The sequence below is a fragment of the Calliphora vicina genome, chromosome 4 (assembly GCF_958450345.1).
Source record: "Calliphora vicina chromosome 4, idCalVici1.1, whole genome shotgun sequence".
Classification (NCBI taxonomy): Eukaryota; Metazoa; Arthropoda; class Insecta; order Diptera; family Calliphoridae; genus Calliphora; species Calliphora vicina.
The window spans coordinates 38,345,831-38,370,247 of record NC_088783.1 but is presented as its reverse complement, the minus strand read 5'-3'; the positions used below and the strand labels follow the sequence as shown (position 1 = coordinate 38,370,247).

At 31.1% G+C, this 24,417-nt stretch overlaps 1 long non-coding RNA gene across 1 annotated transcript; it reads right to left on the bottom strand.

The window, feature by feature from the left end:
* Positions 1 to 99: 99 nt before the first annotated feature.
* Positions 100 to 22,732, bottom strand: LOC135959235 (uncharacterized). The gene is made up of 3 exons (XR_010576517.1): positions 22,341 to 22,732; positions 2,101 to 2,231; positions 100 to 233 (listed from the first exon to the last, which is right to left on the bottom strand). It is a non-coding gene; the product is annotated as an uncharacterized LOC135959235 (long non-coding RNA).
* Positions 22,733 to 24,417: the final 1,685 nt, after the last annotated feature.

Sequence of the window (24,417 nt, the reverse complement as noted above, 5' to 3'; positions counted from 1 at the left end):
AAGCAGGCAGGCTGCTTTAATATGACTATGTACTTGTATACATATTGTCTTTAATGTCTTTAGAGAATATTTTATTCTCTTTAAAGATGATGAGGTGTAATAAAAGTGAATTTAAATTATTTGTTTATATAATTTATGTTTGTGCAAAACTTACCGCCAGATATGTACTTTGACCGCGTATTCGAGGAGGTGGTTCACGAAACTCTTCACCATTCTCAGCAGCTTTGTCGCGCCTGAAAATGTAATGGAAGCAAAGCAAAATTATGTTAGAGCAAAGTTAAATCAACACATTTCAAACAAATGCGAACAATATAAATTAAAAATTAAAATAAATTTAAAAAACCTTCATATTATTGATTTTTAGAATTTGGTTAGAAGATCCCTACAATATTTCAAAAAATAATTACACGATAATGAGCTTTCAAATGTCGATAACTGATCATATAAAATCAGTCATAAAAACAAAAACACGATTATGAGCTTTCAAATTCAAAGGCAAACTGTCAAATTTCTGGGCATGAGATAGGATCGATAACTGATCATAAGATCACGTATTACAATTTATTAGATTTCTTTACTCCAGCATGAAATTCAAAGTTGCTATTATACTCCAAAAGCAAATGATCGACGATAAAGTACCAATACTCCTTTTAATTAATTCATTCTCTTCATCCCCCTGTTCCAAATGTATGTCACCATGCCTTTCAACACTAAAATTACTTTAACCATCTGGCTATTAATAACAATTTAAGCTTCTTACTTGTTGGTTTATGAAAACAATCCATGAAAAACATTTACTATAACTGAATTCTGATTTTAATCATGTCATTTATCTATTAAATCTCAACACTTCTAAAGAAAAACGCACACAAATTCGTTAAAATCGTAGCAAAAAGGAATTCAAGTGAAAATTTGTCATCACGAGCAATGTTGTCAGTTTAATGTCAGCAAATTAAATGTATTTTGTATGCAACACGCCCCAATTGACGCATTGTTTAAATAAGAACAAGAAGCATCAGCAGAGTAAGAAAATAATGCCGCACTGACACCACAACACATAATTTCAACAACAAAAGATGGCGGAAAAAAAAACAAAAAATTGGCTGTAACTTAAGTAAAAACGAAGAAAGCACAAGTTTAAACAGCCTTAAAAGCGGGTAAGCAGAAAGTGGTAAAAACATCCTGCCACTAAACAATACAACAACAACAACAACAACAAGAGCTACATGTATCGACGACAATGATGATGTCAGGTTAACAAATTGTTGCAATTTACTAAAGAAGAATAGAGCAGCAAACAAAAAACTTTAACAAGCAAAAGATCAGCAGTATTTGGTTACACTCAGCAGCAGCAACAACGACAACAATAAGGAAAGGGAAACAATTGTTTGCTTTTGTATTAGTTCAGCGAAATGTTTGAAACAGCATGAAGAGAAAGTGTAGAAAAGCAACGAAAAGAAGACATGTTTTCAGAATGCTTATAAAACATGTGGTTGCAATTGAAAAAGATGAGATTTTTTGTTGGTTTGTTATACTCCTCCTCATTTAGTTTTCTTTACAGCCATAGTTGCATATTTGTGGTTTGCCAAGGATAATGTCAGCCAAATAAATAAAACACAGTTACAACGTTTTCAATTTGTTAAAGAAGATTCATTCATGTTCTTGCTAAGAATCTTTCTTGCCTGCCTCGTTGCTTCAATAATCAAGCAGTACAATGCTTAAAGTAGCAGACTTATTTGTTGTAACAAAGCTAAATTATAAAAGAGAAGGAGAGGCAAACTCCTGTTTTAAGACAGTTAAATTTTCATTTTCTTTGCTCAAATCATTTGACTATAGACTTCGGTAAAAAAAAGTTTTCTATTCAAGTCTGTAACTTAAATATTTAATGTTTCTTTTTTCGTAGCATATTATGTGGTTGCTCAAGCATTTACTTAAATTTTTTAGTATTGTAGAAATTTTCATTTGTTAGTTCTCAATTGTTAATTTTTTAGCAAAACTCTGTAGTCGATACAAAAATAAGCAAGTTTGTTTGGTGGTGGTGTATTTGCCTGTGTGTGTTTAAGATTAGTTTAAGTATTAGTGTGTTCAATCGTAACTCACCTCAATATTACTTCGTCTGTTGTCATGATGACCACATTTATTGTTGCATACTTTAAGGATCAAATAAATACACTACTTCACAGTCTTGGAGATTTTGATGGGGATGCTTGTTATTTAAATTGATATTTAAACTGTAAGTATAAGAAAATACAGAAAATATATAAAGTTATGCTGTAGTTAAATATAAGCATATAATAAATACAGAAATCAATTTATTTATATAAAAAAAACATGTAAGAAAGTTTAGTCGGTCAAGACCTATCATATAATACCCTACACTGAGTATAAAAAACTCAAATATCTTAAATCCTGATCAATTTGTGATCTCTCATATTTTATAACAAAAATCGATTTTTAGTATAAAAAAAAACAAATAACTCAAATCGTTAATAACTTCACAAATACTATGAATTGAATGAAAATAAGGTGAATCTGTGATCACTCATATTTCAAACAAAAAATCGATTTTTGTATAAAAAACTCAAATAACTAAAATTGTTAATAACTTTGTAAATACAGAGATTTAAGGAAACGCTAGCCCAATCTGTGATCATTTATATTTTGTACCTAAATTCGATTTTTAGTATAAAAAAACTCAAATATCTTAAATCGTTAATAAATTCTGTGATCATTCAATCTGTGATCACTCATATTTTTTTCGAAAAATCGATTTTTAGTATAAAAAACTCAAATATCTTAAATCGTTAATAACTTCGTAAATATGGCGAATTTAGTAAAAACTAGCTCAATCTGTGATCACTCATATTTGATACCAAAAATCGATTTTTAGTATAAAAAACTCAAATATCTTAAATCGTTAATAACTTCGCAAATACTAGGATTTAAGGAAAAACAAGCTCAATCTGTGATCACTCGTATTTTGCACCAAAAATCGATTTTTAGTATAAAAAACTTAAATATCTTAAATCGTTAATAACTTCGCAAATACAAGGATTTAAGGAAAAACAAGCTCAATCTGTGATCACTCGTATTTTGCACCAAAAATAGATTTTTAGTATAAAAAAACTCAAATATCTTTAATCGTTAATAACTTCGCAAATACTACGATTTAAGGAAAAACAAGCTCAATCTGTGATCACTCGTATTTTGCACCAAAAATCGATTTTTAGTATAAAAAACTCAAATATCTTTAATCGTTAATAACTTCGCAAATACTACGATTTAAGGAAAAACAAGCTCAATTAGTGGTCACTCATATTTTATTCGAAAAATCGATTTTTAATATAAAAAACTCAAATATCTCAAATTGTTAATAACTTTTTAAATACAGAGATTTAAGGCAAAGCAAGCTCAATATGTGATCATTCATATTTTGTACCTAATTTCGATTTTTAGTATAAAAAAACTCAAATATCTTAAATCGTTAATAACTTCGCAAATACTACCATTTAAGGAAAAACAAGCTCAATCTGTGATCACTCGTATTTTGCACCAAAAATCGATTTTTAGTATAAAAAACTCAAATATCTTAAATCGTCAATAACTTCGCAAATACAAGGATTTAAGGAAAAACAAGCTCAATCTGTGATCACTCGTATTTTGCACCAAAAATCGATTTTTAGTATAAAAAACTCAAATATCTTAAATCGTTAATAACTTCGCAAATACTAGGATTCAAGGAAAAACAAGCTCAATCTGTGATCACTCGTATTTTGCACCAAAAATCGATTTTTAGTATAAAAAAACTCAAATATCTTTAATCGTTAATAACTTCGCAAATACTACGATTTAAGGAAAAACAAGCTCAATCTGTGATCACTCGTATTTTGCACCAAAAATCGATTTTTAGTATAAAAAACTCAAATATCTTAAATCGTCAATAACTTCGCAAATACTACGATTTAAGGAAAAACAAGCTCAATCTGTGATCACTCGTATTTTGCACCAAAAATCGATTTTTAGTATAAAAAAACTCAAATATCTTTAATCGTTAATAACTTCGCAAATACTACGATTTAAGAAAAACAAGCTCAATCTGTGATCACTCGTATTTTGCACCAAAAATCGATTTTTAGTATAAAAAACTCATATATCTTAAATCGTTAATAACTTCGTAAATATTGCGAATTTAGCAAAAACTAGCTCAATCTGTGATCACTCATTTTTGATACCAAAAATCGATTTTTAGTATAAAAAAACTCAAATATCTTAAATCGTTAATAACTTCGCAAATACTACGATTTAAGGAAAAACAAGCTCAATCTGTGATCACTCGTATTTTGCACCAAAAATCGATTTTTAGTATAAAAAAACTCAAATATCTTAAATCGTTAATAACTTCGCAAATACTACGATTTAAGGAAAAACAAGCTCAATCTGTGATCACTCATATTTTGCACCAAAAATCGATTTTTAGTATAAAAAACTCAAATATCTTAAATCGTTAATAACTTCGTAAATATTGCTCAAACTCAAATATCTTATATCGTTAATAACTTCGTAAATATTGCGAATTTAGCAAAAACTAGCTCAATCTGTGATCACTCATATTTGATACCAAAAATCGATTTTTAGTATAAAAAAACTCAAATATCTTAAATCGTTAATAACTTCGCAAATACTACGATTTAAGGAAAAACAAGCTCAATCTGTGATCACTCATATTTTGCACCAAAAATCGATTTTTAGTATAAAAAACTCAAATATCTTAAATCGTTAATAACTTCGCAAATAATAGGATTTAAGGAAAAACAAGCTCAATCTGTGATCACTCATATTTTTTTCGAAAAATCGATTTTTAGTATAAAAAAAACTCAAATATCTTGCATTGTTAATAACTTCGCAAATACTGTGAATTCAGGAAAAACAAGCTCAATGTGATCACTCATATTTTTTACCAAAAATCGATTTTTAATATAACAAACTCAAATTTAAATCGTTAAAAACTTCACTATTACTACGATTAAAAGTAAAACAATCTCAATCTGTGATCATCACTCATATTTTTTACCAAAAATCGATTAGAGTATATGGTGTTACAAAATGGGGTATTATGGGAATTGAAACTTAACGGATTTGGTATGGAATCTCCAGATCCATCCATCCACCTAACCTAAGCTTGAATACTTTTCAAAATTTATTTGATTTTTTACCGAAACTGAAAGTGTAGTTAAACAATTTGGCGAATGATTCATCAATATACATATTAAATTGTAGTTATCTTCTTAAATTTACTGTTCTTTAAAAGCCTTATATTACCAAATGCTAACAAAAGATCTTGAACTTCTTCAAAAAAACATGCACACACAACTCTTATCATCTCGTCATCTCGTTAAGAATTTGCTGGTATAGACAAACAGTAAAAGTTCTATCAAACAGAGGCAGAACACTACAATTATTAAGAATATCTTTAAGTTAATTCTGACACTTGATGGTCTAACATTGACAGTTTAGCCTGTATAAATAAATACAGTTTGTATAAGTAGAATGCAACAAAATGTTGTATGTGGGTACTTATTAGGGTATTCGAATTATTCGATTTTTCTCTTGTTCGAATAAAACAAATAATTCGAATAAGAGATTTTAACTTGTTCGAATAATTCGAACACACGTTTAAAATTAGTCGAATTGTTCGAATAATTTAATTTTTTTTAACACATTAAAGAATGAATTTTTGATGTCGGTTTTTTTATATTTTATTGTTAAAGAAAAACAAAAAGTAACGTTAAAGTTAACAATTCAAGTATTGATAATTTTAAAAAACATTCGAAAACAAAGTCCATCATTAAATTTCAACAGAAATATTCTGATCAGAATAACTCCCGAACAATCTACAAAACAATTGACTAGCAAACACTTTAGTTTCCGTTTTGGCATGATTCTGAATTCAAATAACTACAATATAAACGTATTAAGAACTTTTTTATGTCGTTCATTAATTCCGATTTTAAATTGAGTAACTAATTCTTTAGTAAATTAATTATTCACTATTTCTAAATTATTTATAACATATACATCATGCTCTATCAACGTTGCCGAATCTTTGCTTAATAAAGTGGTCTTGGGGAATTACACAATAAAGGGAATCTGTCCAAAGTTTGATATCATTGTCAGTGAACGTGGCTAATTTTAAGTCAGGCAGTGCATGATTGACGCATTTACAAATACGCAAAAAGTTTATTACCATGTTAGACAAAGATGTCCAACGATGTTTAACATCATGTATAAGACGAACTCCTTGCTTTTCTTGCAACAAAACGTTAGTTTGCAATATTTGTGTTTATCATTCGATTTATTAAATATTTTGCAACACTTACGTATGCGGTTAATAACATCACTTATATACATATATTTTAAGATCATGGCCTTCATCTATTTCAATGTAATCATTATAAATGTCATCCTCAATATCACTTTCGACGACCGTTTCAAAATCACATTCTCCATCACATTCAACTCCACTTGAATCTAAGTTAAAATTTTGATTATTAATTGCGATTCTTCTAATATTTCGCCAGCTAAATAATAAATATTTTATTCCGTACCTTTTATTTTCATTGGTTCAAGTCCTAAGTTAAACATTTTGAAAGATTTGTTTTTAGAATTGTAACTTCTTGCAGTAATATTTATATATTTATAGAAGGAGCTATCTCATCTACAGTGACCGAAAGTCCCTTTGTCTTTAGTTATTTGTCGAATTTCAGAAACAATACAATTTTGGTGAGTCTTATTACTTATTTAAATTTGGAATTATGAAAAATTTTAAGCAATTTAATAAATTTAAATATATATGAACATTTATTCGTTTTATTCGATTATTCTACATAAAATTGTTCGAATTATTCGTTATTCGAAAATGGCCATTTTTAAATTGTTCGAATAATTATTCGTAAGAAATTATTCGATTAATCGAACGATCATTAGTCGAATGAATACCCTAGTACTTATGTAAGTATGCTTATCTCTCTATGCACATCTGAGTTATATGTCTCATTTTATTACGAACGACTGACTGACTATTTTACCAGTCTGAAGACCAAATAAAGCTTTAGAAATGCAATAAGATCTAAATGTATGTATTTGTTGTTGTTGTAGTTGCTGTTGAAAATGAAGTATTAAATGTTTTTGTGTGGATCTTTAGTTTGGTTTCATGGTCAATGCTTCGCTAAAGAAATAAAATGAATCACTGCTTCTGCTAAATAGGTACTTTATTTGCAAGTTGAGAATTCACACAATAATGAACATAAAATGCAAGCGATGCACTGTGGCTTATTTTTTATAGAAGGCGGTCAGTAGTCATATTTCGTAAATTTCGAAATTTGTATAATTTTTTTTTTACATAAAATTTAATGTTATCTCGAAAAGCTATGAGAAAGCACAGAGAAATGTTATTAATAAAACCTCTTTTTTACGTACATTTGATCTTCAATTAACCCTCATTTCACCCTCGTGTGGAAAACCACACAAAATAAATATTTTTTTAATTTTTTAAACAAAACTATTTTATATATAAAAAACTCGAATATCTTAAATCGTTAATAACTTCATAAATACAGCGAATTTAGGTAAAACAATCTCAATCTGTTATCACTCATATTTTATACCAAAAATCGATTTTTAGTATAAAAAACTAAAATTTCTTATATCGACGTTGATGAAATATTTGTGTAAAAAGTGTTGAGGGTAAACAAAGTATTTTTTTGGTGAGACGAGAGATAACTTGTGCCACTGTGCAATGCATTTGTACATCAGTATAAAGGAAGTTAAGCATTAAAAGACTTTAAAACTACACAATAATTAAGGTAAGCAGACAGACAAAAAGAAAAGGAAAATAATACGAAGTAAACAAAATTATAAAGTAAATTAGAACTGAAATACAAAAACTAAAATATACCGGGGGAACAACCTCTGAATAAACAAACTAACAAAACAAATAAATAAATATCACACATGTAAAATCACCATTAACTAAATCAACACCTGAATACAATGATCTCTGCTACGAGAATGGCAGGAAAAGCATTACAAACCAAAAATGCTGTAGATGTCTGCATACGTAACTGTGCAAAAGCTAAAGTGAAAGAAATGATATCAATTTGCCACGCATTCAAAATATAAATTTTGAAGCCAATATATAAGTATTTTGTTTTAAGAGCAAATAAATATTTTTCTCACCTTTTTTTATTTAATTTAAATTCTGTTATTGTATCTAAGTTATGCCGAAAATGTACTATTGAAGTTGGTTGCTTGTAATACTTATATAAACTTGCCCCTTCTCTCTCAATCACACGCACAGATAGATAGATACTCCTTTTGCAAATCTACCCAGAGCCAAAAAGTCGCAATAAGAACAACATGTAATGCATATAAAACAACTTTGCAGCAACTAAACATGCAAAATATAAAAGTTGTAACCGAAATTTATTTAAAAACTGGCTACAACGTACATTTGAAATTATTCTTGGTTTTAATATTGCTGTTGTTGTTTTTATTGCAATCTTTTTTGCCACAAGATATTTCCAAAACAAAATTCATGGTGGGAGTCCAATATGAAGACAATTTCAAAGACGAAACCAAGAAGACGGCGACACATATTAAACAGATGACTTTGGTATGGGTTGCTTTATTTCATACTCATCGATGCCAATACACGAAGTACAAGACAACCCCAACAGGTTACAAGGAATGAGATTTTCTAATTTAAAAGAGTGAATTCATAAAAAAACTTATTTGTTGCTTCTTCATAGTTGCTTGTTAGCTTTCAAAAACACAGTATAAACTGAATAAAGAAATGTTATTGTTGAGGTACCGTATAATAGCAAAGCATCCAATAGCTTCTAAAATGGCTTCATTCTATCTCTGAGTATTTCACTGCTATAAAATAATCATGCCACAATGTTGTACAACTATTGTTAACTATCCTAAATATTATCGATCTTAAGACCATGCAGAACATATTTTACCAATTGTCAAAACCTTTCACATCCATTTTTTTTCTCAAATTTATTTGCAATCTAAGAAAACAATGACTACATTCTAAATGGGCGAATCACTATCCAGCAAACACAAAGTTAAGTGATTTAAAAATTATGGCTATTTAATTTGATATCGCATTTAAAATGTTCTTCCAATTGTTGAGAAAGCTTTTATTTTCAAATAGAATCTCAGGAATCTTATTTGAATTCTTTCTAAATTTAAGACCAAATCATCGTGTTTGCAAGTCAGTAGCTCAAAACTCTTCTTGTTTTTTTAGACAGAAACATTTATCAGGAACTCCGTATCTAGTCCACGTAAGGTAACATTATATATGTAGATGATGTATTATCTTCACCATTATTCCTTCTACTAAAATGGAAAGGCATAGAAGATTGGAAGCATGGTTCTACGTATGTTGTTTTGGGTGTATGTCTTAAAATATATAGAGTATCTTCTGATCGCGGTTATTATTTTTAACTTTTATGTCATTTTGAAGAGTACATATCTGTCATTTATTCTCACATAGTTATTGAATATTACAGTGTAAACAAAACGGCTTTTTGCTTTACTTCTTTAATTTGATAAAAAAGTGCCGCTGAAGCACACCGATTGCTCACCGAAGCTTATGATAAATGTGTTTCATCGGTTTCTACGTGCGATAGATGGTTTGTTCGGTTCAGAAGTGAAAATGAACGAAAAACGAGATCGTCCAGGTCAGACAAAAAAGTTTGAAGATCAAGAATTGGAGGCATTACTCCGTGAAAAATGTTGTCAAACTCAACAAGAGCTTGCAAAATCAAAACGTCATTGGGAGCAGCTGGATTGATTCAAAAGCAGTGAAATTGGCTACCATACGAATTGAAGCTGAGAGACCTTGAAATACGATCCATTACCATAATGCAACAGTCGAATTGACACCAAAGCCCAATATCCATGGCGCTAAGGCAGTGTCTGTATTTGGTGAGAGAAAAAGGATCCTATCTATTATGAGCTGCTGAAATGTGGCCATACCATCATTTGCCGAAAAACGCTCTCTCTGAAATACGCTTCACTTTGGAACAGAGTATCCGAAATTGGCTTGATTCGTTCTCGTGTTTTTGTTTATTGAATTCAATTACATCGTCACTGTATGACACCTTCCAAATATTGTATCCAAAATTGTAGAAGTGATATCTTAAAGGAAAGCCTTCTCTTTCTTTATTAAAGGGAAAGTGTAAATAAAATGTTCAATGATATACCTATATCTTTCTTCAAATGCAATCCTCCTGATGTTTAGTTAGGAGACGTTAGTGGACCAATATAATAGTAAGAATAGAGCCAAACCAGCCAAATGATAGAGCTATCATAAAAAGTAATACTTTATGGTGCAGTTCAAAATCCCTCATAGAGTATTTGAAGAACGTAATAGCATTAGAACAAGGATTCCGTAACAAACATACAATGCATAAGGAATGAACATTTTAATCATAATCCGTCTCAGACAAAGGAAAATATATCACCAAAACCCGGAAGGTGCTCGAACACTACATCAGCAAACACCTGACGTTATTTTAACAAGGATGGGATTTGTAACTGCCGATAGTCTGCCATCGACTATAAATTGAACGATCTCGTATAATTAGATAGCTTTAATTCCTGTAAGTTAAACCTGTGTTCTCGAAGAATTCCCGATGAAGCCTCATGCTAAAATTTAGTAACGGATGGGCTATGAAACTTTAGAATTCCTACTGATGACTGTTCTATCATTCAGACTTAAGAACAGAGCTACAAAATCATGTCGCTCGTGAATCCATAATCATTCTTTATAAATCTATTCTTCGAGGTTTAAGCTTAATCGGTCTCAGACAAAGGAAAGTTCCTCTTTTATATCCAGGTTCCTTAACCATGGATATGGAGGATCCTGTAAACGCCACCAATTTGCAACTTACAAGAGTAATTTCATCTAAATAAAAATTGAACGAGCTCGTATCCAAACCAAAGTCAGAGAGATAAACCGGTATTCTCTTTTCAAATTCTTGCTAATTACATGATATTTTGACTCATCCCTAGTGAGAAAATTCCAATGAAACCTCGTGTTGAAATTTAGATATGAAATTCCAGAATCCTACTAATGATTGATCTGTCATTTGGTTTGAAGAACATAGCGATATCAACATGTCACTCATTATTCCATATGGCGGTGGAGTCGAACTCAAGAAGACTGGTTTTAAGCTATTGTTCGCAGTGAGGGGTACTGAATTTAGAAGCATACAATATTGATGACACTATTAATCCGCTGTTACTGATAAACATGCGATATTCGGAAGTTTCACAGGAAACCTACATGAATACTTTATGTCGGAGGCCTTTCAATCCTAAGTCCAGGAACATTAGATAGTAAATCGATAAGTGGAAATAATAATAACTTCCCGTAAAAGATCAAACATCCAGGATTATAAGTAAGAGCGGCTGATTCAGCACAGCATCATCTAGTCTACCCCGTTCTGCAGCTTATATAAATGAATATTTTATCAATGTATTGTTTATTAATGATTACTCCTGTTTGAAAGATTCCATCACTAAACAAACATTTGTCTTTCGTTGTTATCCATTTACTGGTGAAGCATTGATTCATATTTTTGACCAGTTAGCGTAAGATATCGTATGTAAAGCCGTCCAACCAGTCGAATCGACACTAAAGCCGAATATTGCTAAGGTAATTCTCTGTATTTGGTGTGAGGATCTATTATGATCTGCTGAAATCTGACCAGACCATCACACGGAACCTGTAACTGATTCGTTTGAAACAAGCATTAAACACTATTTAGAATGTTAAACACTATTTAGAATGAAGGCGGGTTAGTCAAAACATCCTAACAATGTTTTGGCTAACCCGCCTTGTCCCGTCCGACTACTATTTGTTTCGATCGATGCAGAACACTCTCTCTGCGATACGCTTCACTTTGGTATTACTTTCTTAATCATTAATGCTAATATTTTGTCATTTTACAATCTAAATAATAATTTAATACCTTTAAACATCCGCCATTAATAGCAACAACACATGTGTGTTGCAAATGTATCGAGAATATTTGCAACTCATTGCAACAATAAACAATGATTCTAATAAATATTTTTATAAAGTAGAAATTTTTTATTGAACTTTCATATGAGCTCTCCACAAGCAAATAGTCAGAAGATAAAATGGAAATTTCAAAAAAGAAAAAGTAAACTAAATACATATGTACGTAAAACAAGAATTGTAAAATTTTCTACCAATTCAAATCATTCGAAAAAAATGGGGTTGAAGTTGAAGAAACTCATTTATTTGTACAGTCGTATGGATGTGTGGAACGGAACATGTTTGCCTCATGCTTATTAGCAACACATGTTGTAGCAACTTGCTGGCCATAGCCAAATAACTCTAAAGAAAATATTGTAGAAAAACAATTAACATACTAATGCCAATGTATCGTGGTAGAAAGTGTTTACAATTTTCCAATTGATTTCAAATGCGGGATGTATGTAACTTCAATTACAAAGAAAGAAAGCCAGTTTAATCATTATAGAACAATTAGCTGTGTCATTTAATTGGAGAGGGAAATAAACAATTTAATACTGGTGGCTTAAGCCAATTTCAAATCTCTAATATCAAGTGATTGTGACAATTATGCTGAGGAATTAAAATTGTATTATAATGCAAGGAATGGCAATTATGTACTGTAATTATTGAATTAAGAAAATAAAGAGAACAAATTGTAGAATTTGTTTAAATGAAGTGACTTTTATAAGCTAAATTGTTTTTACCTTTTTATTGAGAACTTGTGAAAAAAGTGAGCAAAGAAATAATGCACTTAAAACATTCTTCCTGTCATTGATATTTAGCCCACACACTTAAACAAGCTTTCCAACGCAGACACACAAATACATTCATAAGTCAGAGATGATCATTATGGTATAATGGTACTTTTTTGGTGCTGCATATTGGAATTTAGTACAATTAATCCATTACGATAACCCGAAGAGTAAGAGATCGTATGTGAAGCCCGACCAACCAGCCGTATCGACACCAAAGACAAATATCCATGGCGCTAAGGTAATGCTCTGTATATGGTGGAAGCAAAAGGGTCCTATCTAATACGAGTTGCAGCTGATTCGTTTAAAGCGAGCATTGACTGAAAATCGACCAGAATATAAAACCATCTTGACCTGTTAAAAATTATTTATAATGAAGTGATTGGGAAGTTTTGTCTCACTCGCCCAATAGTCCAGACCTTGCACCGTCCGACTACAATTTGTTTCGATCCATGCAGAACTCTCTCTGGTACACTCCTCAATTTGAAACAGATTATCCGAAATTGGTTTGATTCGTTCTTGGCAGTTCTATTGGCTCGTAGTCCTTATTCTTCCAGAAAGATGGGAAAAAGTAATAGCAATTTTGTAAATTGTACTTTAGTACTCTCGTACCTATAAATAAACCTAAAAAAGTACCCACAATTTTCCACAACCATTGCTACAATTTTTCCGATTGTCAAATTTCCCTCCCCAACCTAAACTCAACCAGTTTACCAAGCAGTTTTTAAATTAAAGTACAAAAAACACAGACACATTCATACATAGATTTTTATACATAATTTGAAAATTAATTATGCCATAATTAAGCTCAAAGAACTGGGACAACCGACAAAATGTTGTGTGCATAAAATCAAAAGACAGACAGAAAAAAACAAAGACGTACAATTCATGAAACCGGCAAAAAAGATTTAAAAAGAAATATAAATAAAGAAACACTTTAAAAAACACATAATAAAGATATGAAGCAGGTTTTTATTTCTTCTTAAAAAAAGTGCAACACAAATTAAAGAGCATACAGGCAAAGAGAAATTAACTTTAAGAGAGTGTTAGTTAAATAATAAACAAGAAAAAGAGGCGTTATTGCAATTACAGTTATGAGCAATGATGCCAGATAATTTTGTTAACAGCTACTTTAGAATATACATTGTTATAAATAAAAAACTACAGCACTTTGATATTCATTATGCTTTGCACTGCACATTGAAATTCTTTTGATCTTGGATTTCAATATTAATGGACATTTTCATATGACGATTCCGTATGATTTTCGTTGTGGATTAAATTAATAGAATTGTAATTTACTTCAATATTAGTGTTTCGCTGGTTATGCGAATTCAATAGTGGTCGTATTTCGCTTGAGCTAGTAATTCGTAAAAGTAACCCAAAATGGATGTTGTGACAAATAAGCATCGATCTGAAAGTAGGAAATCGTCATACGGATTAGAGTAAAAGTTAATGGATGCTTTCACTTTCAAAATTTAAATATTTTGATATCCGTGCTTCAAAAGATAAGTATATGATAATGACTTACGAATGCAAATTAGCCCTAAGGAGAGAAATTTATACAAATAAATACGAATAAATTTTGATGAAAATTGTATCTGAACCAATCATGTATCCGTCAGAGGGTTGCAGGAATCGATTCCCGCTGAATACTCTGGATGTTTCCATAAACAAGAATGTACGACTAGAACAATGTAGAAAGAATAATTTGAATGGTATTTCACCATTTGTTTAATATAAGACTTTGAAAGAATAATGACAAGCCTCCGACAAACACACACCATTTTCCAACCCTACAATGCTAACTGCCTCTAATCGGGTAAAGTGATCCTTCAGATTTTAAGAGATTTGGCTTCCATTGAACATTTTTTTATTCTAGATATCAAAAATAAATTGTACTGACTACGGTTTTAGAGGAAGCTTTTGATGCGTGTGAAATAGTCATAATTAGCACATCTTAATCGTAATTATCACTGCGTATAAAATCTTTGAATAGTAAGACTCTTCATCTAATACTATGTGATTCACTAAATATTCTATGACTTTGGAGAAGTACATAATTCGTTAAACTCTTTAGAATAGATCTCCGCTTTCTCATTCGTACAAAACCTTTCCTTATAACCATTTCATTAAATTGGGGAACAAACATAGAAGCAAAATCTGATGGATTTAAGGGTTACAAAAATATTTAATTGTGATGCCAGAAGTATTTAACCGTCTATCTCCGAGATTTCAGTAAATAATGTTGGTTTTTATGTAAAATTTCATTGTCAAATTTCATTGTCACTCAGAAGAAAGTCTCGCCATCACATTCAGAGATTAGTAAACCCGTGTATAGAACCGTTAGAACAATTTTCATCAAAAATACGGACCATATATTCGAATGAACATAAGCAAGTTTGCAGCCCTTAAATTACTGAAATGTCAACCTAAACTCCACTACACTGATTCGAAGATTTAAGTGGCATGTTCGTCTTAGTCCATGCTAATTATAAGCCCCCATCTACCCTTCTACACGAACTTGAGGCAAAAAGGCATGCGATCGATGTGATAGATGTTGTTAGGGATTTCCGCAGACAACTAAGAGTGTTATATCCAGATATAGTCGTTTAAATTTGGTCGCTTTTTCTTAATTTATTTGCCAAGAAAACGTTGAGTATTTAGTAAATATTCTTTCGTGATAGGCGGAAATAGAGCATACTGTACTTGTAAAGTATTTGAAATGCTTAGACCAGACACGATGGTTTTCACCTCTGGTGAATATCGAATAAACAACATTGCTAAATTAAGTTTATTACATAGTGCGCTTCAGAAGTGATGATTTTGACATGGAAGACAAATATCGGCCAAGCCATCAAAAAAAGTTTGAAGACCAAGAATTGCAAGCATTACTCCATGATAATTGTTGTCAAACTCAACATCAGCTTGTAAAAACTGTGCGAGCAGCAGAATTTATCCAAAAGCAGGGAAATTGCGTATCATACGAACTGAAGCCGAGAGATCTTGAAAGACGATTTTGCATGTCCGAAATGATTTTGAAAGATAATCATTTTGGCACCGAATTATTACTTTCGATGAAGAATGAATCCGTTACAATAACCCGAAGCATAAGAGAACGTATGTGAAGCCCGGACAATCATCCAAATATCCATGATAATTTTCAGTAATTGGTGGGAACTAAATGGTCCTATCTATTATGAGCTGCTAAAAATCTACCGAACACAAATGATTCGATTATTGACCGAAAAACGCCTAGATTTCCATCATGACAACGCTCGACCTCAGTATGCAATACCTGTTAAAACCTATTTAGAATGAACTGGTTGAGAATTTTCGCCTGAATCGTTGATAGAGCGGAACGTTCTCTCTGGAATACGCTTCACTTTGGAACAGAGTATCCGATATTGGCTTGATTCGTTCTTGGCCTCAAAATATGAGACTAAGAAAGATGGGAAAATGTCATGGCAAACAATGGCCAATACTTGAATGAATAAATTTACATTGTACAAAAGTATTAAAGTAAAAGCTGTTTTAAGTCATACACCCAATAAATGGTTGAAAACGTAACTCCAATTCGTACTTTTATGGATAATCAAGTGGTTATTAAAACAATAAGGAGCGAAATGTAAAATTTCGGAATGTAGGAGAACGAATCCATCCCTAAGCAGACAGAAAACTTTGGATTCAAATTTATTTTATTTTTGGTTTGATAAACACTTGTAATACATAATAACCAGGGAAACCAAAATATGCAAATGCATGTCTTTTCTGGTGAGTCTAATGAGCACATTGATAAGATATTTACACGTTTCAGAACTATTTAAAAATTTTGGCATCGATTTGCTAGTGCATATTTTTGCATATTTTACCCTTAAATGCATATATTTGTTATAAGAGCATATTTATGTCATATTTTTGCGTTTTTAGAGCATATTTTAATGTTTAATAGCATATTTCGACTTTATCTAAAACAAATTTTGTCTTACTTATTTTTCGCTGTTGAGTTACAGGTTTTTACTTCCTTTGTTTAAAATTCAAAATTGAAAAATAGATGGCTTTTTTTAATGTAAAATAATCAATATTTTAATAATAGCGCCATCTAAATATCAAATTTTAGTTCTAATTCAAACTTAACCGTTCTAAGTGTTAAAGAAATATTGTCTTTTAAATTTGCTCCTACATCAGTTGATGTCGAAAGAACATTTTCTATGTCTAAAAATGTTTTCAGATCCAATAGACAACGATTTTTATTTGAAAATTTAAGTCAATATTTTTTAATTTATTGCAATATACCTTAATTGAAGAAGTGACTTTATATTTATATAAAATATCATCAAAAAATACCTCTCGAGGCCTTTTCATAGCTTATTGTTTTTATGTTGTATTTATTTTTTGTTGTACTAGTTCATGTTAGTTTTGTTTATTTTATGTTACTTTACCTTTATAGAAATGAATTGTATTGATTTTTTTTAAATAAAAGTATATTTTTTGGTTAAAAATTATGTAAAAGCACTTAAAACGCTTTTTTTAGAGCATATTTCCAGAAAGGTTTCCCTGATAATAACTGATGTAAATTTCCTTAAATTCGGAGATGACAAATCAGATAGCTGCTCGATTTGGGATATAAAATCCCAAGAATGAAATAAACTCTTACTTTAATGGAAAAATTCTTGAAAAATATGGGTCAAGCGATCCTCGAAACTACAAGTTAACATATAACCAGACTTCTGGAAAATAGGCGCTAATGTCATAAATTTTTAGTTTATCATATTATTATACAATTATTATTTATATTAACACACTTGTCTCCCCTCCCCTCGTTTACTTAAAATTCCATATATAACTTATAATTCTAAAGAAATGTATTGCAATGAAAACACCAACCATTAGTCATCTAGTTTTTTGTTTTGTATTTATTTTCCAATAATTTTGCTTATTTTCACTAATGTTATACAATATTTTGATATCTATCTATTCTAAATATCTATCTAAACACATTAATACGAGATAATTATCTCTGAAATTATTCATTATCATCATTATTAAGTTTGCATCAAGTGATTTGGAATTTAATTTGATTTTCTTAACACTCCCAAGCAATATAGTTAGTGTTTGAAAATTTTCAATGTCTGGGCATAAAGAGCAAGCAACAAAACACATCAACACTTTAGAATTTATTTTAATAAAAACAAAATGAAATTAAATCTCCAACATCTTTTCATCTTTTGAAAGCAGATCAGAAAAAACAAAACACAACATCACAAGAAGAGACGAGTTGAGTTGAGTTAAGTTGAGAATGTAATCATAATTATTTAGTCCAGTATAAAGTGCTTCTGTGCGTATGGTTGCATGCAACCAACAAACCACTTTGAAGGCAGAGCATAAATATTTTCAAGTACATACAGTAGATACAGTATAAATATTCTGTGCAACACACATGAACTTTTATGGATTATTAAACAACATCATCATTTGAGAAAATCTTCATCATAATAATGATGATGACTATGATGACTATGATGTGGAAGTGAATCTGGATAACTATGATAATGATAATAATAATACCGATGATGCTGGCTGGCTACGACGATTATTATAGTTCCATAATGAACCTCTCCACTATTTTAGTATTTGTGTTATGTGTATTCATGTGTGTGTCTTTAATGCTACAATTATTGTTGCAGTCTTCTTTTTCTTATTGCACACCACCACTTGTAATGTCGGAGTTGAGGCACATACTCGAAAGCGTACTCGTATCATGCCACTGCACACAGCTGGTGTGTAGGGGTGCATTGACTTTAGATTCACAAAATTATATTCAAAACTCTCTACGTTATTTGAATAATAAATAATTTGCCACTTAATTAGTTTGAACTTTTTTTCTTCAGTTTTTCTGCTTTTTTTCTTCTGTCTTTCATTGTTTCAATTTTTATTTTAAGTATAAACAAGTGTATTTAAGTGCAATAATTACCAATGGATACTTGTTGTTAATTTGTTTAGTGAGTTGGAAAATTCATATTGAATTTATTCAAATTAATTGTTTGTTGAGCAAGTAATTGAATGTGTATATGAGAGGATTAATTTTAGGAAATGAAACAGATAAAACTATTGACACCCAAGGGAAAAAGTGTTGAAAAAAACACTTGAAAAATATGATTTAAATATGTAGTAATTATTACACATTAATTTAAAATTTCCTGCCATTAACCAATTTTTGGCATTTGTAAATCTTGTTATTCCGCATATTCTTGTTAAATATCAAAGCATTCCTTCCAATAGTTCTGTTATATATTGCACAAGATGGATCCGACGGTACGTCTAAAGAACGAATTTTCTCTGTAGTGTGTTATGCGATCCACTGACCAATCGAACATGAATGGATGAGCCCCCGCTGATGAACGCATATTTCGTAAGAAACTATGGGTATCGGGAACAAGTACCCTAATTTCATCAGAACACATTCCATTGTAGTATCGATAGAACAGTGAAACATAACCTACATTGCGACGATGCTCCAGAGAATCAATACAGCTGGATATCCTACTGTCACCGATAAGCACCTTCGCCCTCTCCTGTACGCGGTCGAGTAACTCCAAAATTGGTTTCGAAGCACCGGCCCATACATCAGAGTTGTATTCCATTTTGGGTCGGAGATAAGTGGCGCAAATAGTAAGGAGATCAGATGATGTTAAGTATTTTTTACACCTTCTTAGGAAACCAAGGAAGGCACTTGAATGCTTCTTTCGACACTTGAAAAATGTGTTTTGTCCAGCGAACATCACACTGAATACTCATGCCTAGAACATAGAGAGCTTCCGATTCCTTAATATTTACACCACCCATAAAAACAGATGAAGCAACATGTTGTGTCATGCGTTTGTGTGTTAGCAAACAATATTGAGTCTTACGTGCATTAAAATCGACTCTGTTCGCATAACCCCTTTCAGAGATTGTCACAAGATTTTGGTTAAGTATATCTGAGGAGCCGCAGAACAAAAGGTACTTTTTCGAATTTTTTTACAAGTTGATTTTATGGTATTTTTATAATATTTTGGCTGAAATCTTCTAGAAGAAATCAATTTTCCAAAATTTTTATATTTTCAAAAAAGTACTTTTTGTTCTGCTGCTCCTCATCTATCATTCATGTTTTGGCTCCTTGTCCCAATCAGCGAAAGGCTTGGCCTATAATTGAATGAATATGAATGGCAAATGTTGCTGTCATCTGCAAAAGTATAGATAGGGTTGGAAGTTTGAATTAGAAGGTCATTTAGAAAACCAAGGAATAGAGTAGGAGAATGAACGGAGCCTTACGGTACCCCTGAATTAATCATGAACTCATTTGATGAGATCCCATCTACAATAGTTCGATCTCTGAGAAAGCTCGATAAAAATTGAGAGAAGTCGTTACCGACACCAAAAGCAATAAGTTTCGATAAGAGCGCACCATGCCATACCCTATCGAATGCCTTAGAAATATCTAGAGCCACCACTTTACTTTCATGCATATAGTTGGACACCAAACTCCTTAGGGAATTTTTTTCGCCACCAGATAAAAGTTTTCAAATTGTTTGGTTATTACATTTGCAATAAATACATCGATGGCTTAATATAAAAAAGGCGTAACCAAGGTCTATTAATAGACCTTGGGCGTAACTAATTTTTTATTTTAAAAAATATCAATGAAAAAAGAATTATATTAAATAACTTCATTAAAATAAAAAAAAAAATTTTAAATAAGAAATAAAATGTGATGTCTCTTCTTATTAAAAATTGCATTTAAACTTTTTTTGTGTGTAAAATTTGATGGATTTTATTAAGTTTTTTCCTTCTCCTGTAAAGTAACAAAAAATCGAGTTACGCCTTTTTTATATTAAGCCATCGATATGTAAATAAATTTATTCATTGGTAGCTATGACCTTTTCCCATCTTTCCTGCAACATATGGATTCCGCGTCATCTTTTGAGGCCAAGAACGAATCATGCCTGTTCATACTCCGTTCTGAAGTGAAGCGTATCTCAGAGAGTGCATTCTGATTCGATCGAAACAAATAGCATTCGGACGGGGCGAGGTCTGGACTATAAGGCAAAACTTCGCAACCACTTCATTCTAAATAGTTTTTAACAGGTATTGCAACATGTAATCGAGCGTTGTCATGATGGAATATTACGGTTTCATGACTGACCTATATTCTGGGCTTTTTTCGGCCAAACCTCGCTTCAAACGAATCAATCAATTGTGTTTGGTACAGGTTCCCTGTGATAGTTGGTTCAGATTTCAGCAATTCATAATGGATTGGTTCCACCAAATACAGAGCATTACATTTTGTGTCGTTTAGTCTGGAAGACCGAGCTTCACGTAAGATCTCTTACGTTTCGGGTTATGAATTAAACGAAAGTAACGATTCGGTGCAAAAATGGTTTTCTTTTTGTAGCTTTTAAACAGCATTTCAAACATGCAAACTCGTCATTCAAGGTCTCTCGGCTTCAATTCGTATGATACCCAATTTCCCTGCTTTTGGATGAACCCTGCTGCTCGCAAATGTTTTGAATAGCTGCTTGTGTAGCTCCCAATGATTTTGCAAGTTCTTGTTGAGTTTGACAACAATCTTCATGGAGTAATGCCTCTAATTCTTGGTCTTCAAACTTTTTTGGCTGGCCTCGGCGATCTTTGTCTTCCGTGTCAAAATCACCTCTTCTGAACCGCACAAACCATCTATCGAACGGTGTGCTTCAGCTGCACTTTTCAGATTAAAGAAGTAATTTAAAACTTCCCGCATATGACGGACGATTCGTTGGAACAAAATTCTACATGTTCGAAGCAAAAAAAAACATTGTTGTTTACACTATAATGTTTAATAACTAAGTGAGAATAAATGACAGATATGTTCCCTTCAAAATTAAATATGTATAAGATATTAAAAACAAAAACCGCGCTCAAAAGATGTAAATCCTACATTTCTAAGTCATGCACCCAATACATACTAAAGAACAAAATTATACCCATCCAAGACAGATCTATAAAGGGCATGTCTAATGTACATTACAAACAATGTGATAGGTTCATTCTTTTATGATATATACTAATCGTCTTAGTGATCCTAGAATTGCCTAAGTTTCCAGAATATATCTACAAATACATATATTCTGTATATACCTATTTTTATCACAAACGAAAGGAGTACTTCAATTACTAAATCTGTACATTCATTTTAGAAAATATCAGACAGATCTGGGGCCGAATTACCGCATTCGATATCGAGTAAAATCGATCGTAATTTTCTTATTACGGCATTCGATATCGAGCATGAAATTTAGTACATTTTGTTATAATTACGATATCGAAATTATTTTTCGATACGATAGTTCATTCGATCACGAGTGCGGTAATTCGGCCCCTGATATTTCTGGATTTAATTTGTAATTTCAATATACAACAATAATTTCTCGTATATCAAGCAAAATGCTTACCAAATTTATGACAATCTGTTGTATTATAATCCAATTATCCAAATGTTCAGCTTCCAAATACAATTGTTAATTCAAACAAAAATACTTTTGATTTCTTTTTAATTTAATTAAATAATAAACACACTGCTGCAGTAACTGAATTAAAGTCTACTTGTATTTCTTTTTTTTATAAAAAATTAAATATTCTTATTTAATAATGAAAATGCACTTGTTAATTGAATTAAACACTCACTTTTCCACTTGGTTGCATGAATGTATAGTAGAACACAGCAACAACAATAAGAATAATAAGATTCAAGATCATCGCTGGTTTTTTGTTGCTGTTGAACACATGAAGTATGCAAGTATCCACATACAACAACAGCAAATTTAATTCACGGTTAATAAACAAACACTCTTGCATACACTCTCTGCATAGAGACCAATAAGAATAAGATCCAAAAAATGTTCTTTTCTTGTTTAGGAAACTTCGCTTAAATTCCCTTTTTAATTTTTCAAATATTTTTTTTTTAAATTTTTCTTTTAATTTTATACTATTAGTATTTTATTATTTCTACATCAACCAACCGTATTGCTTCATATCCGCCGTTAGATTTCATGCAAAAATTATACTACACCCACTATTAATTTTTGTAAGAAAAACAAAACCAACCGAAAAAATACTAAATTATTTTGTTTCTGGTTCGTTTACACTTGATGCTGCAAATGATCTCGTTTAATATTAAAAAAATAAAATAAAGAAAAATCAGTACGACTAATAACCGATCGAAAGCCACCGATCGCAAAACAACCGTAATTTGTGTAATCACACCGCAAAAGTTGTTTACAAACTAAACACGAATACGGAGTAAGTATTTTTGTTGTATTCTTCCTCTTCTTCTTGTATTTTGCCTTCTTATTCGTTAGTGTTGTTGTTGGAATTTTCTTTTATTGCATTTAATGAGCTTTTTTGCTGTTGATAAGAGCAGGAAAATGTAAACAAATTAAAAGAGAAGAGCGTAATAATATAGATCTTGTGTGTGCAGTAGGGATGGCAAATCACATTTTCAAATTGTACCACTCAGCCTTTATAAATGTACTTTTTTAACATAATTGTACCAAAAACTAATTATTTTATTGTTAATATATTTTTGATAGAAAACCATTATTTCCACATTTGTTGGTGAATCGAGAATACTCATTATTCATCTTACAATTTCGCAAAATTCTGGAGAAAATTAATTAATTTTTTTAATTTCAAAAACTTTATTCCAAAAATTTACATACACTTAAATTTGTTTAGTAATTCCCAGACCAACATGAGCTCTGAATATATGTCTACCTGTGGTCCTCTATCAACATCAACTAATGGAAGGTGTCTTTCGATTAAATTTAAGTCAAAATAAGTTAATTTTCGCTACTTCTTTGTGTAGCATCTTCAGGTAAAATCTTTTGAACGCGGGTTTTGTTTTTAATAACTTACATTTGGTGGGACCAGCAGTGTCGTATCTATTATGAGCTGCTGAAATCTGACATGAAACCGTAATATTCCATCATGACAACGCACTTCCACATGTTACAATACCTGTTAAAAAGTATTTAGAATGAAGTGGTTGCGAAGTTTTGCCTCACCCGCTTTATAGTCCAGACCATCCTCTCTCTGGGATATGCTTCACTTTGGAACAAAGTATCCGATATTGGCTTGATTAGATCTTGGTCTCAAAAGATGTGCAGCTCTTTTGGATCGGAATGCATATTTTGCCAGAAAGATGGGAAAAGGTCATAGCTAACAATGACCAATACTTTGAATAAATTTATATTGTACAAATGTGTAAAAAAAAAGTTAAAAATTTAAAAAAAATCCGAATTTTTAACTCATACACCCAATAAAAACAATAGATCAGAGCTACAAATGCATTCTTTTCTGAATTTAATTCGTTACGAATTAGCTAAATTTTGAATTAATTATTTTCACAACAAAAAGGAATTGTATTAAATTTGAATTAATTCAAACGAATTGGGCAGAAATGAATTTCAATTCATTTCCAATTCAAATTAATTTGTAAAAAGGAGTTGCAATTCGTTTTCAATTCAAATG